Below are 14400 nucleotides of genomic sequence, written 5' to 3'. Positions count from 1 at the left end.
TAGTATGGAACTGTTACCTCTCAGTGATGAACAAATATCACGAGAGCTGTTAGGGTTATAATGAATAATATTCTCGAATATGATAACACTTATAGTGTAAACCTTATGTCTGTGTTTATATACTACACAGTTACAAGATAATCGCTAATTGATATGGAATATAATTCTGCTTCCTAAAATATATCAATCATATATCTTTTCTTCCAAGTATTCTATTCTTCATAGAATTCCTTCTTCATGCATATCTCTTCTTATGTTTATCTCGATCTTCTTTCCTTTAATCATCTACTGTCCTTATCTGAACATCCTTCAGCACTTAAGTTCTGATATCCATCTTCTGATGATTATCTCCTGATAATATAAGTACTGATATCCTTAAGTTCTGACTTCCAGTAAGTACTGATTTATTCTGTTTAAGTAAGATCTGAAAACTAAACATAAATCATTTTAACCATGACATTATCAAATATATCTAACAGAATGCCCTGAGTTTGGTAAAGCATATTGTGAATTGATATTGTAGAACTGTTATATAGTTACTTGCTGAGTTTTATACTCATTTGTTTTGTTTTAATCTAACCATGGCAGTTAAGCAAGAAGATGGCCAGGCTTAGGCGCACTGCTCCTAAGAGCGTACCTGGTGGTCCCTACCGTGTTGAGGGCTTCCGGTTGCCAGAGCAGGTAGTGGTAAATAAGAGTAAGCTCGCGCCTAGATGGAAATGTTTAAAGATACAATGGGTTATCTGTCGGTTCCCAGCCAAAATTGATATTGTTTATTTAATGATATTTTGGGTTTGTAACTTATATTTTATGATTGGTAGTTCTGATCTTGTCTCATACTTTATCCTATTGATCCTGTTAGTAGTTAATCGGGGTTTATGCATATTTAATTACTAGATTAGAGGTGTGTGAGTCCTCATTTCCTAACCCCGAGATTGAGGGCGTCACATGATCAATCTGACTTTCTACCACTAAATTGGTGCCTCACAGATGAAGAATATTTTCAATAGCTAGCTGAAGAAATAGTTAGAGTCTGGGTTGTATCATATACAGAAATCAGAATATATTATGATGATGGCTCTTTCACTTTACTTGGCAGTAACCTGATGGACACACTTTCAACCACATAATTCAAAAGAGTGATCAGTTTGATGAAGGATAAGGATACAATCACAAGGTTATGGAGAGCTGTATGTTGTGTATGGATGAAAGAAATGGATGAGAAAAATGCAAGGGCAAAAGCTGAAAAGGAAGAACAGGATAGGAAGTATGTTGAAGAACTTACAAGGATTAAAAAAGATCAAATGAGCTTAAAGCAAAAGGGATGAGCAGACTTTCCAAATATGGATATTTTTTGAACATAAAAGTTGGCAGATTCTCCAGATTTAGAGCTGGTTACTTAAATGGTTGTTCATTAGATGAGTGGCTCAAGCTTGTGGAAGCTTTAGGAGGAACTGAGATTATAGAAGAAATGGAAATGATAGTAATTCTTAAGAATCTCATTAGAAAGGAGCCAGGCTATGAAGATTTAATGTAATGAATGCCTTGTTAAAATATCTATAACCACTCAATGTTAGAGATTGTATTTCTGTCAATTTATGTTGTAAAGATTTATTGTTCATTGTAGCTTGGGGTTAGTCTTGTTAACAGGCATGAATTTGTGATAAGCAATCTTCTCACAAATTGGGGGAGATTTTTGTGCAAGACATGCCTGTACTATAACAAGACTAAGTCAAATTGACAGCCCTAAGTAAGTTGTATGATAATCTAAGTTTGCATTTTTTATTGTATCACTTAAGTCTGTAAAAGTGTAAATAGATTAGACTGGAGTATTTTTGTAAACAGTCTCAAGCCTAAGTATAAACTCTAAAAGAAGATCATGAAGATCATGCCTCAGAGACAATGTGAAGAAGCTTGGAGTTGCATAAATTTGTTTTGGGAAAAACATTCTAAGTCAAGAAATTTACAAGTCACAGATTAAGACTTATAGAGAAGTCATTCGAGAACTCCAGAATGACTTCTCGAGAATTCAAGAAAAGCTTATAGAGAAGTCTCAGAGATATCGAAAATCCAAAATAAAGACATAAAAATTGGAGATATCGATAAGTCTAATTATCACTAGAGATCTCTGACATATCGATAAGTCAAAATATCACTAGAGATCTCTAAGATATCGATAAGACTAATTATCACTAGAAATCTCTGAGATATCAACAAGTCATTTCTTCACTAGAGAACACAGAGATATCGATAAGCCAAAATGAAGACATGAACTTTAGAGACCTCGACAAGCCAAATTCTCTTATAGAGAACTCAGAGACTTCGATTAGTCAAAACAACTATAGAGTGATAAGAGATATCGATAAGCCATTATACTTATCGAGATGTCGAGTTCTCTAAATAACAAACTGGGGAACTCGATGTAAAACTCAAGTATAGAATGCAGATCAGCTAAATATCCAAGATTATCAATCAACAAGCAAATCAATCACTGATTTGAAAAGTCTACAAAAAGCAGCTTGAAGAGTACAAGATCAAAGGCCAAGATTAACTGACAAAGTAATAGTCACAAACATGCATGTTAGGTCACACACACTGTAGAAGGGGGTTGAATACAGTGTTTAGCACAATCAAATCAAATATAAGAACTCAAGTAATAGAAAACAGATTGTATTCAACATAATAAACTCTGTTACAATATGGAACTGTCCTCACTCAGTGATAAACAAATTATCACGAGAGCTGCTAGAGTTACAAAGAATAATAACTGCGATAATCATAACACTTATAGTGTAAACTCTATGCATGTGTTTATATACTACACAGTTACAAGATAATCTTCTAATTGATATGGAATATAATTCTACTTCCTAAAATATATCAACTGGTTATCTTTTCTTCCAAGTATTCTATTATTCATAGAATTCCTTCTTCATGCACAATTCTTTCTGTCTTAGTCTCGATCTTTTTTCCTTTCAATCAGCCGTCTGCCTTATCTGAAAGTCATCTTAAGTCCTGATATTATCTCCTGATAAATATCTTCTGAACCTTAAGTTCTGATAACTTAAGTTCTGATATCTTAAGTTTTGTCTTCAGTATAAGTGCTGATTTCCAGTTAAGTACTGATTTATCCTGTCAGGTAAGATCTGAAAACTAAACACATATCATATTACACATGACATTATCAAATATATCTAACAATCTCCCCCAACTTATAAATTAGCATAATATACAATTTCAACAGATATTTGATGATGTCAAAAACATTAAGTACAAATGCATGAGAATTTGACTAGAGAACTACAACTTACAGTCCTTTCAGCTTTACCATCTTTAACTTTTGATAACAGCTTCATTCTGTATAAACTTCAAAATTTAAGTAGTTGTAGATCTTCGACTTGGCTTCAACTTTCAATTTCTTCTGATCTCTTTGATATCAGGAGTTGTCCTGAGATAGTTCTTCAACAAACATCTCTCTGCATATTCAAGTTCATTGACCATCCTTCTTTTAGCATTTATCAATTCAGCTGTATCTTCTCCAGTTTGAAAAATAGTTGCTCTGAGATCATTTATCTTAGCTTTTCTTATCTCCTGATCTAGTCTAATCAGATATGCCTTGTCAGACTCTAGATTGAATTCCACATCCTTATAACCCAGAAAAGTAGTTATAATCCTAGCAGAGTTAGGCTTCATATCGATAATATCACCTTTGTGATCTCTGTACTTGGGACAGTATGTGCTGTCAGACTTTACAGAATAAAGCTTCTTCTGTCTTTGAATTTGAGACTTTAAATATCCTGCAGCACTATCTGTTAATCTGTCTTTCACTTGAAGTAGGAATAGAACATGTTCCAGTTCTTCAAAATACTTCAGTGGTATAGCATTTTTTTTAATCTGGTATACCCTTCCATCTGTCATAAAATATAACAAGATATGTTCTTTCAAGAAGGTATGGTAAACCATTTGTACAGATTTCAAGTCGATTCAATCTTTCAGGAGTTGCTCCAACACCTGTTTCACTTAAGGAAGTTGGATCATTGGTAGTGTTATTACTCTTCTTTCATCAAAACTACCCAACCCAGATTTATCTCTTACTTCCTTTCCTGTAACAACTTTTGCTTCAAAACCACTTGTTGTAGTCTTCAAAGGTTGAGTCTGTTTAGCTTTGGTGAATCCTGGTAGGAGTATCTTTGAAGGTTTAACATGAGCAATGTTAGAGGTTTCATTTTCCTTATCTTCTGATATCAAGCCAACTTGAGCTATGTCAGAGGTTGCTTGCTTCTCTGTCATATCAGAACTTACTATATCTTGACTCTGAACAACATGAGCCATGTCAGAGGTTGCTTGAAAAATCTTCTTATGCATCAGAGTAAGATTAGCATCTGCTTCATCATCAATTATTTCTTCATCCATGACTGGCATATAAACCTTTACAGGTTCATCAACTTTTTCTTTGCCCCTGGACCTTGGATCAATTTCCATTTGTGATTTGGCCTTGGTTGCCTCAGAACTTGTTCTTTCCTTTATCACAATACCCTTAGGCTTTGGAAATTTCTTTTCAACAACAGAAGCTTCAGATTTTGTCTTGACATCTTCTGCTTTGAGTCTAGCTTCTTCTTCCTTTAGACTCTCAAAGTCCATTCCTGGATTTTCTTTAAGAAATAACTGCTTTGAAATTTCTTCATCAAGTTCTAGATATTCACAAGAACTTATCCTTTTACTAGTATCAGAACTTATTCTTCTCCCAGTATCAGAACTTGTTCCTTGACTTGTAATTCTAGCTTTACTTGACGAAAATCCTTTGCCTTGACCTTGACCTCTATCTTTATCAGAGTTTCCCTGGTCATCATTTCCATCATCCTTTCCTTTCAGTGTCTGAATAGATTTGCATTTGGACTTAATCACTTTCTCCCCCTTTTTGGCATCAGCAGTTAATAGAAGAGAGACAAGCAATTCCACTGAGGATTGGATCTCATTGAGTTGATTTTGGTGAGAAGCTTGATTCTTCAGAATTTCTTCAATTTGAGCTTGTTGCTTCTCCTGAGTTTTCTCAATGTAGTCAATTCTGTCAAAGGTTGGCTTAAAAAATCTGTTCTTTTCAAGTTTCACATTCATATCTTGTTGGATTAGAGCTTCCTGAATTTTGTTCACCTTGTCATGAGTTATTGAGTGTTGACCTTGAAGGTGCCTTGTACTCAATGCAGTAACTCTCAGCTGTACCTTGAAATCATCATTTATCAGCATTTCATCAGCTTTTACAAGATGCTGAGCAAGAATCTTTTCAGAAGGAACAAAACTAACTGAGTTCCATTCTTTAGTCCACTCCTTTCCTCTAGGAGTTTCACTCCAAGGTACTGGTGCTTCCCCTGTAACAAACTTCTTGACTAAATCAGCTTTATGAACAGTTTGTTGAGGTGCATGTCCTGATGGACCAGCTGTATCAGCATCCAAATTAACAGCAGCTTCACTAGTAGTTTCTTCATTAGCAGCATTAGAACTTGTAGATCCTGTAGTATCAGCATCCTCTGATAAAATAGCAATATGTGAGGCTATAGAGGCTTTAACATTTTCCTCTAAAATCTGATCTGCATCCAGGTTCTGGTTCTTCAGTATGTACTGGATCAACCATAGGTGACATAGGAGGTGTAGGTATTTTAGCTTGAGCAGTTTCTGGTTGTGCAGTTTCTGGTTGTGCAGAAGGAAGTAATTCAATAACAACTGGTTCTGTTGATATCAGAGATTCCTGATCCCCTTCCTTAGCTGCTTCCACTACATCTGAATCTGACTCAACTATGTCCCTATGAGCTCTCTGTTTCTTTAATTTCCTCAAAGGTGGAGACACTGTAGGAGCTTTATCATCAGAATTTAATTTTCTAAGCCTTTTGAGGGGCCTAGAACTCCCAGTTACAGGTTCTGATATGGGAACCTGTTCCTCGGTTGTTTTCTCAAATCAACAGAATTTAATCAAAACATTCATCACAACATAAAATTAGAAGTCGATGAAGTAAAGATTAATAAATTGCAATTAAACATGCACAGTCACATAATTTGAGAAACAAAGAACAAATCTTGCAATTTAAAGAAAATTTCATTGATATATCAGATGATTACATTCGATAAAATTTATCAATGACATGCAAAAACTACAAGATAGTCCTATTCTACGATTCCTAACATCAACAGCCTTAGTCATAGTCTAAGAAGACCTAACGACTAACTCCTTCTGCTGCTAAGGAAGAGCACTGCAAGACGGATGATCCGTTCTTGCTGACGAAGAGCTTCTCTCCTTTCTTCTTCCAACCTATCAAGATGGAGATGATACTCCATTGATAAGAACAAGAGTTCTGTGTGAACCTCTTATGGAACTGAGTTCCAGCGCTCGTCAGGAATGGCGGTGACATGCCACTTCTGTTGCCATTCATCACAACTCAACTCGATGTGAAAAGTTTCATAGTTCAGGAACATGTTGAAACGGACCATTTTTTGTTGGTATGAATAAAAAGAGAGTGAGTTTGTGAGAAATTGAAAGATGTTTTGGCTGGAATGAATGGTTGGTTTAAATAGCCAATAGAATACCAAGGGACGCGAGGACTGGTTAAACATTACAAGTACGAATAATGACCCCTCGACTCCCTAGACTGATGTGTAATAATAACAGTCAGTAAAAGATCTAAAGCCAGAGTTAATGGGCACGGGATATAATAATAATTACTGTGCCCATGCATTTTTTTAGGACATACATGTTAACCACTAACCCACAATGATTATGACTGTTTTATCACACATTAACCAATATTCTGTAAAAATATTATCGTTCAAGTAATGCCCAAAAATAAACCAGTAAATAAATACTGTCACATCAGCATCAAAACTTGATTATTATCAGGATTTAAAAGTCATCAGAATATGGCTCCTTAACTCAAAAAGTGAATGTTTATTCCTGTAATTCTTCACACAAATACTGATATGGTTTCATCAGAACTTCCATCAGAACTTGTCCTCAGAATTTACGCTATCTGACACATAAATTGTTCATCTAAAATAACATTTATCACCACAGTAATTTTCATCATTCATATGGAGTGTATGTGTGTGCATTAAGCTAAATATCAGACGAAGAGTAAAGTCTGATTCACTTCAGTACATCTTAGAAATAAGGCATAACTAAGAACTTTACTTAAAATCTGTCATTATTCTGAAGTCTACTTTAGAATGAGTTCATGCATGAGTCCACCTCAACTGTTTTGTGCTCATTTTATGCATCTTTTGAAATTCTATTTTACAGTGGCTTCTCAGTGTAAGTGAGTCACGACTGCTTATCAGAATTTATGTTGTTATCAGAGTATTTCTCCAGTAATCATAGAGTGTGAAAAGTCACCAAGAAAATTTTATTTTGCTTTTCTAATGCATATTACTTAATACCAGCAATGCACTTGGGTCTTCCCTTCCATATTTTTACTCTAGATCTCAAAGGAGTACCTGATTTTTATTTCTTTTCATTTCTTTTTCTTTTGATAAGTGAGGCTTATCAGCACTTAGTACATTCACCAGGTTTACTAACATCAGAACCTAACAGATAAGAAGCATTATTCTAGTTTTTGACTTAGTAATAAGATACACAAAGTAAACTTAACTAAGCTCAATATCAAAATTTGCTTGTGTTAAAATATTTCCATATAAATAATTACTTCAAACATGGGATCTTTAGTATATTAAAGATTACTAGATCAGCATCTAGCACAGTTATCCTCATTGGATTGAATAGTCACAGAAATATTCATATCACTATCAGAGTTTAGAAATTCACATTAGACAATAATCGGCACTTAAGTAATTTTCAATTTAAGCACAGAATACACAAAGATAGTAATATCTGTAAATACTGATCATAAAGTCTGATGTATCAGAACATAAACTAAGCAGATTTAGAGAAAGAACCTGAAACCATTCCAAGTTCATTTACCAATCTTGTAAAAGTAGCTTCACACAGTGGTTTTGTGAAGATATCTGCTAGTTGTTGATCTGTGGGAATAAAATGCAATTCCACTGTACCTTCATCCACATGTTCCCTTATGAAGTGGTACCTAATGCTGATGTGCTTTGTCATTGAGTGTTGAATTGGATTACCTGTCATAGCAATAGCACTTTGATTATCAAAGTAAATAGGGATTTTAGAAAATTCTAACCCATAATCCAGTAACTGATTTTTCATCCAAAGAATCTGTACACAAAAGCTTCCTGCAGCAATATATTATGCTTCTGCAGTTGATGTGGAAATTGACTTCTATTTCTTGCTAAACCAAGAAACCAATCTGCCTCCAAGAAATTGGCAGCTTCCACTTGTGCTTTTCCTGTCAATTTTGCATCCTTCAAAATCTAAATCTGAGTAACCTATTAGCTTAAAATCTGATTCTCTAGGATACCACAATCCTAGTTCAGTCGTACCCTTAAGGTACTTGAAAATTCTTTTCACAGCTGTTAAGTGAGGTTCTCTTGGATTTGCTTGAAATCTTGCACAAAGACAGGTAGCATACATGATATCAGGTCTACTTGCAGTTAGATAGAGTAGTGAGCCAATCATACCTCTGTAATCAGTAATATCTACTGATTTAATAGTATCCTTATCCAACTTAGTTTTAGTGGCCATAGGAGTGGATGTACTTGAACAATCTTGACTTGAAGGCCCAGAAAATAGTTAAGTTCTCCCATCATACTCATTTGATATCTTGACTGCATCAGTTAGGCAAACTTCTTACAAAGTCTGTCATTTGTAGAACCAAAAATGATATCATCAACATATATTTGCACCAAAAGTAAGTCATTTCCATGGTTGAGGTAGAACAGTGTTTTGTCAATAGTTCCTCTATTAAATCCACTTTCCAGAAAAAACTGAGCTAAAGTCTCATACCACGCTCTTGGAGCTTGCTTAAGGCCATAAAGTGCTTTATCAAGCCTGTAGACATGATTTGGAAATTTGGGATCTACAAAGCATGGAGGTTGTTCAACATATACTTCCTCTCTCAATTCTCCATTAAGAAAAGCACTTTTCACATCCATTTGAAATTCTTTAAACTTCTTGTGAGCAGCTTAAGCCAAAAATATCCTTATGGCTTCCAATCTAGCAACTGGTGCAAATGTTTCATCATAATCAATTCCCTCCTATTGAGAATATCCTTTTGCAACCAGCCTTGCTTTGTTCCTTGTAATTATGCCGTCACTGTCAGTTTTGTTTTTGAACACCCATTTTGTACCAACAACTGATATGTTCCTTGGTCTTGGCACTAGGATCCAGACTTTATTTCTTTCAAATTCATTTAACTCTTCTTGCATTGCTTGCACCCAATCAGCATCTTGAAGAGCTTCTTCCACTTTTTTTGGTTCAGTCTGAGAAAGAAAAGAATGATAAAGACATTCATTTGATGTAGTTGTTCTAGTTCTGACACCTGCATCAGGATTTCCAATAATTAAGTCAGGTGTATGTGCTTTAGTCCACATCCTTGCAGACGGAAGGTTTTCTCTAGAACTGGATGCTCCCCCATGATCCATGCTGTCTCCATCAATATTTTCTGATGCTCCCCCTGAACTTATGATCTCTGAGTTGGATCCTTCATTATTTGAGTTTCCAGAAATATCAGAACATGAGTTTCCAGAATTATCAGAACTTGGCCCATCAGAACTTGAAGAGCCTGTTGTAGGTTCTGATGCTTCTTGAGATGTGGTTGGATCTTCGGTATGCTCCCCATGCACAGGTGCATTTTCCTTAGGCGTAGTCACCACAGTTTCAATAACATCAGAGTTTAATCCATCAGAGTTTGCAGTATCAGGATCTACAGAATCAGAATTTAAAACTTCATTTTCGAATCTCAGCTGATCATGATCATTGAAATCTTCAAGTCCAGTAAACTTTTTATCATCAAAAGAGACATTGATAGATTCCATGACAACCTTTGTTCTTAAATTGTAGACTCTGAAGGCTTTTCTAGAAAGTGGATATCCAACAAAAATCTCTTCATCAGCTTTTAGATCAAATTTGGATAGTTGTTCAGGATGAGTCTTAAGAACAAAACACTTGCATCCAAATACATGAAAATACTTCAGATTTAGCTTCTTTTTCTTCACCATCTCATATGGTGTTTTCCCATGCTTGTTAATGAGTGTTGCATTCTGAGTAAAACAAGCAGTCTGCACAGCTTCAGCCCAAAAGTAGGTTGGCAACTTTGCTTCATCAAGCATAGTTCGTGCAGCTTCAATAAGAGTTCTATTCTTTCTTTCAACAACTCCATTTTGCTGTGGAGTTCCAGGAGCAGAAAATTCATGCTTTATTCCATGGTCTTTGCAGAACTCTTCCATAATCAAATTCTTGAACTCAGTGCCTTTATCACTCCTTATGATCTTCACAGAATCTTTGACCAATTTATCCAGTTGCTTGACATGATCAATCAAGATAGATGCAGTTTCACTTTTTGTGTGCAAGAAATACACCCATGTGTATCTGGTGAACTCATCCACTATGACCATATCATATTTCTTCTTTGCAATAGACATGACATTAACTGGACCAAATAGATCAACATGTAGTATGTGATAAGGCTCAAGAATTGATGATTCAGCCTTGCTCTTGAATGAAGATTTTCTTTGTTTTGCCTTTTGACATGAATCACAAAGGCCATCAGGAGAAAATACTGATTTTGGCAGTCCTCTCACAAGATCTTTCTTGACTAGTTCATTTATATTGTTAAAATTTAAATGAGAGAGTTTCTTGTGCCAATCCCAGCTTTCTTCAATTGATGATCTGCTCAACAGACAGATTGCAGAACCATCAGTACTTGTTGAAAGCTTGGCTTCATAAATGTTACCATGCCTGTATCCTTTCAGAACAACTTTGCCTGTAGATTTGCTTACAACTTCACAGTGTTCTTCAAAGAAATCCACATGATAACCTCTGTCACAGATTTGACTCACACTCAGCAGATTGTATTTAAGTCCTGAGACCAGAGCTACTTTTTCAATGATGACATTCCCAAGATTGATATTGCCATATCCCAGAGTTTTTCCAATGTTGCCATCTCCATAAGAAACACATGGGCCAGCTTTCTCCAAAAAGTCTGATAACAGGGCTTTATTTCCAGTCATATGTCCTGAACATCCACTGTCCAGAACTAGGATGTTCATCATGTTGCCCTGCAATCACAAAGACCACTAATGATTAGTTTTAAGGACCCAGACTTGCTTGGATCCTTTGGCCTTTTTAAGTTTGTTAACATTTGCAGCGGATTTAGCATCAGAGTTTATGTTAACAGATTTATTATCAGAATTTACAATATCAGACTTTGCATCAGAACTTATATTAGAAGGAATAATGCTAACTTTCTTTACAGAAGGTTTTATTTGATTATAATCATAGTACAGACTATGATATTCCTTACAAGTATAAATGGAATGCCATAAACTACCACAATGAAAACAAGGATTTTGTGGCTTAAATCTAACAGACTGACTCTTAACTCCTGATTTTGAAGATAAGGAGTTTATATTCTTATTCTTCCTGCAAAAAGAAGCCAGATAGTTAGAATTTCCACAGTTATGACATGTTTTTCCAAGGAGCATTAGGAACAGGCTTCTAATTGTTACTTTTGTTCACACCTTCCTTTCCATTCCTATTTTTCCTAGGTGGCTTTACCTTGTTTACATTCTTAACATCTTTCAGCTTATGCTTAAGCTGCTTCTTAGTCATTAAGCCTATGTTAACTTCAGTTGGCTTATCCTGTTTAGGTTTGACAAACGTTACTTTCTCCTTAACTTCTGATTTATCAATATCAGACTTTGCAGTTACAAACTTAACATAATTTACCTTTGGTTTTTGTTTAACAACTATAGGCTCAGTTTCTACAGTTCTCTTACTGTTCTTATCATCTCCATAACCTAAGCCCTCTTTCCAGTTTCCACTACTAAGAATATCCTGAGTTGTTTTACCAGAGTTAGTCCAAGTCCTAATAATCTCTATTTCCTTTTCTAACTCAGTTTTTAGAGATTCATTCATTTTTAACACTTCATCCCTAACATAAAAGGCATCATCTCTATCTTTCTGAATTTGATGGAACATGACTAACTCTTTTTCTAAATAATCATTCCTCTTTTTATAAGCAAGATTTTCAGAAGTTAATCTTTCACATGTTAAAGTTTGATTTTTATAACTAATGAACATGGTTTTAAGTTATCTTCTTAACTCAGTAATATCATCAGTATGAAAGGCATAAGTAGTTTGAGGTAACTTTAAGTCAACAGTATCAGAACTGCTATCAGCATTTACCATCAAGGCATAGTTTTCCTCATCCTCAGAATTTGAAGCATCTGACCAGCTTTTCTTCTTTGTGACAAGAGCCTTGCCTCCGTCAGATTTTCCTCCTTTGCCTTCAGATTTTCTGAAACCTTTCTTATCAGAACTTGCACCTTTCCTTGAAAACTTCTTTCCTCTCCTGAATTTCCTGTATGCAATCTTTGTGATCCCTTTCACCATAAGAGCACACAGCTTCATCATCTCCTCATCAGGGTCCATCTCAGGTATACTTTCAGTTTCTGAGTCATCATCACTATCAGAACTTGATGACTCGGTATCAGACTTTGTGATGAGAGCCTTTCACTTGCCTTTCCTTGAGGCAGCTTCTTTGGGACTTTCCTCCTCAGCCACAAAGGCAAATGTCCTTGACTTTCTTCCATTCTTCTTGCTTCTTTGTTCCATCTCAAGTTCATGAGTCTTGAGCATCCCATAAATTTCATCAAGAGTTGTTTCATCAAGATAATAGTTGTCTCTTATTATTGTGGCCTTCAAATCCCATCTTGAGCTAACAGGAATTTAAGATTTGAATCTTCAATATCATACACTTTGTCAACTAGTGACAAATCATTCAAGAGTTTGAGAAATCTGTCATATAAATCAGTTAATGACTCATCAGGCTTTGAGTCAAAGTGCTCATACTCTTGAGTGAGTATCGTCTTCCTGTTCTTCTTGATTGAATCAGTTCCCTGACATCTTGTTTCCAAAGCATCCCATATCTCTTTTGCAGTCTTGCAGTTAATTACCCTGTTTGACATAACATTATCAATGGCACTATACAGCAAGTGTCTTACCTTTGCATCCTTTGCAATCGATGAGATATCTTCAGCAATGTAATCACTTTTCTCCTTTGGTACAGGCTTTGCTGGCTGACCTGCAACTTCCACAGAGAGTTTGGTTGACATATGTGGTCCTTCATAAATCCTGTCGAGATATTCTGGATCTGCAGCTTCCAAAAATATAGCCATCTTCACTTTCCATATGGAATACTCAAAAGGTTTCAACATGGGAACTCTTATGTCTCATATCGACTATGAGTTACGGTTTTTGGAGGTTCTTCAGTTTTGGTGGGCTTGGTTGGAGTTTCTTTTTCAGACATGATTGATTTTGGATCTTAAACTGTTTATATGTTAACAGAAAGCTCTGATATCACTTGTTCGGTCACACATACTGTAGAAGGGGATTGAATACAGTGTTTAGCACAATCAAATCAAATATAAGAACTCAAGTAACAGAAAACAGATTTTATTCAACACAATAAACTCTGTTACAATATGGAACTGTCATCTCTCAGTGATGAACAAATTATCACGAGAACTGTTAGAGTTATAAAGAATAATAACTTCTATAATCGTAACACTTATAGTGTAAACTCTATGCCTTTGTTTATATACTACACAGTTACAAGATAATCTTCTAATTGATATGGAATATAATTCTGTTTCCTAAAATATATCAAGTAGTTATCTTTTCTTCCAAATATTCTATTCTTCATAGAATTCCTTCTTCATGCACAATTCTTTCTGTCTTAGTCTCGATCTTCTTTCCTTTCAATTTGCCGCGTGCCTTATCTGAAAGTCATCTTAAGTCCTGATATTATCTCCTGATAAATATCTTCTGAACCTTAAGTTCTGATAACTTAAGTTCTGATATCTTAAGTTATGTCTTCAGTATAAGTGCTGATTTTCAGTTAAGTACTGATTTGTCCTGTCAGGTAAGATCTGAAAACTAAATACAAATCATATTACATATGACATTATCAAATATATCTAACAATGCACGATTTGCAAAGATACACTAAGCCAGAAATAGAAAGTTTTAGTTAACTTAAAGTAGGGTTTAGTACATGCTATTGCATGTTGTATAAAACCAATGTTTACTGTTCTATAAAATAAACACTGGATGCTTTGTTTTTAGTTGTAGCAGAATAGATCTAAAAATCTTGTAACTCTCAAGAGAGAAGCTGAGTTCTTTATCAACAAAGAACCCAGAAATTTGTTGCAAGACATACTTGATTTTAATATAAAATTAAGTGAGTTTTGAAATATAATGTGTTCGTATGCATG

Source organism: Apium graveolens, chromosome 6, assembly GCF_009905375.1.
Source record: "Apium graveolens cultivar Ventura chromosome 6, ASM990537v1, whole genome shotgun sequence".
In the NCBI taxonomy this organism is placed as follows: Eukaryota; Viridiplantae; Streptophyta; class Magnoliopsida; order Apiales; family Apiaceae; genus Apium; species Apium graveolens.
The sequence above is the reverse complement of the archived record's forward strand: the minus strand, read 5'-3'. Positions refer to the sequence as shown.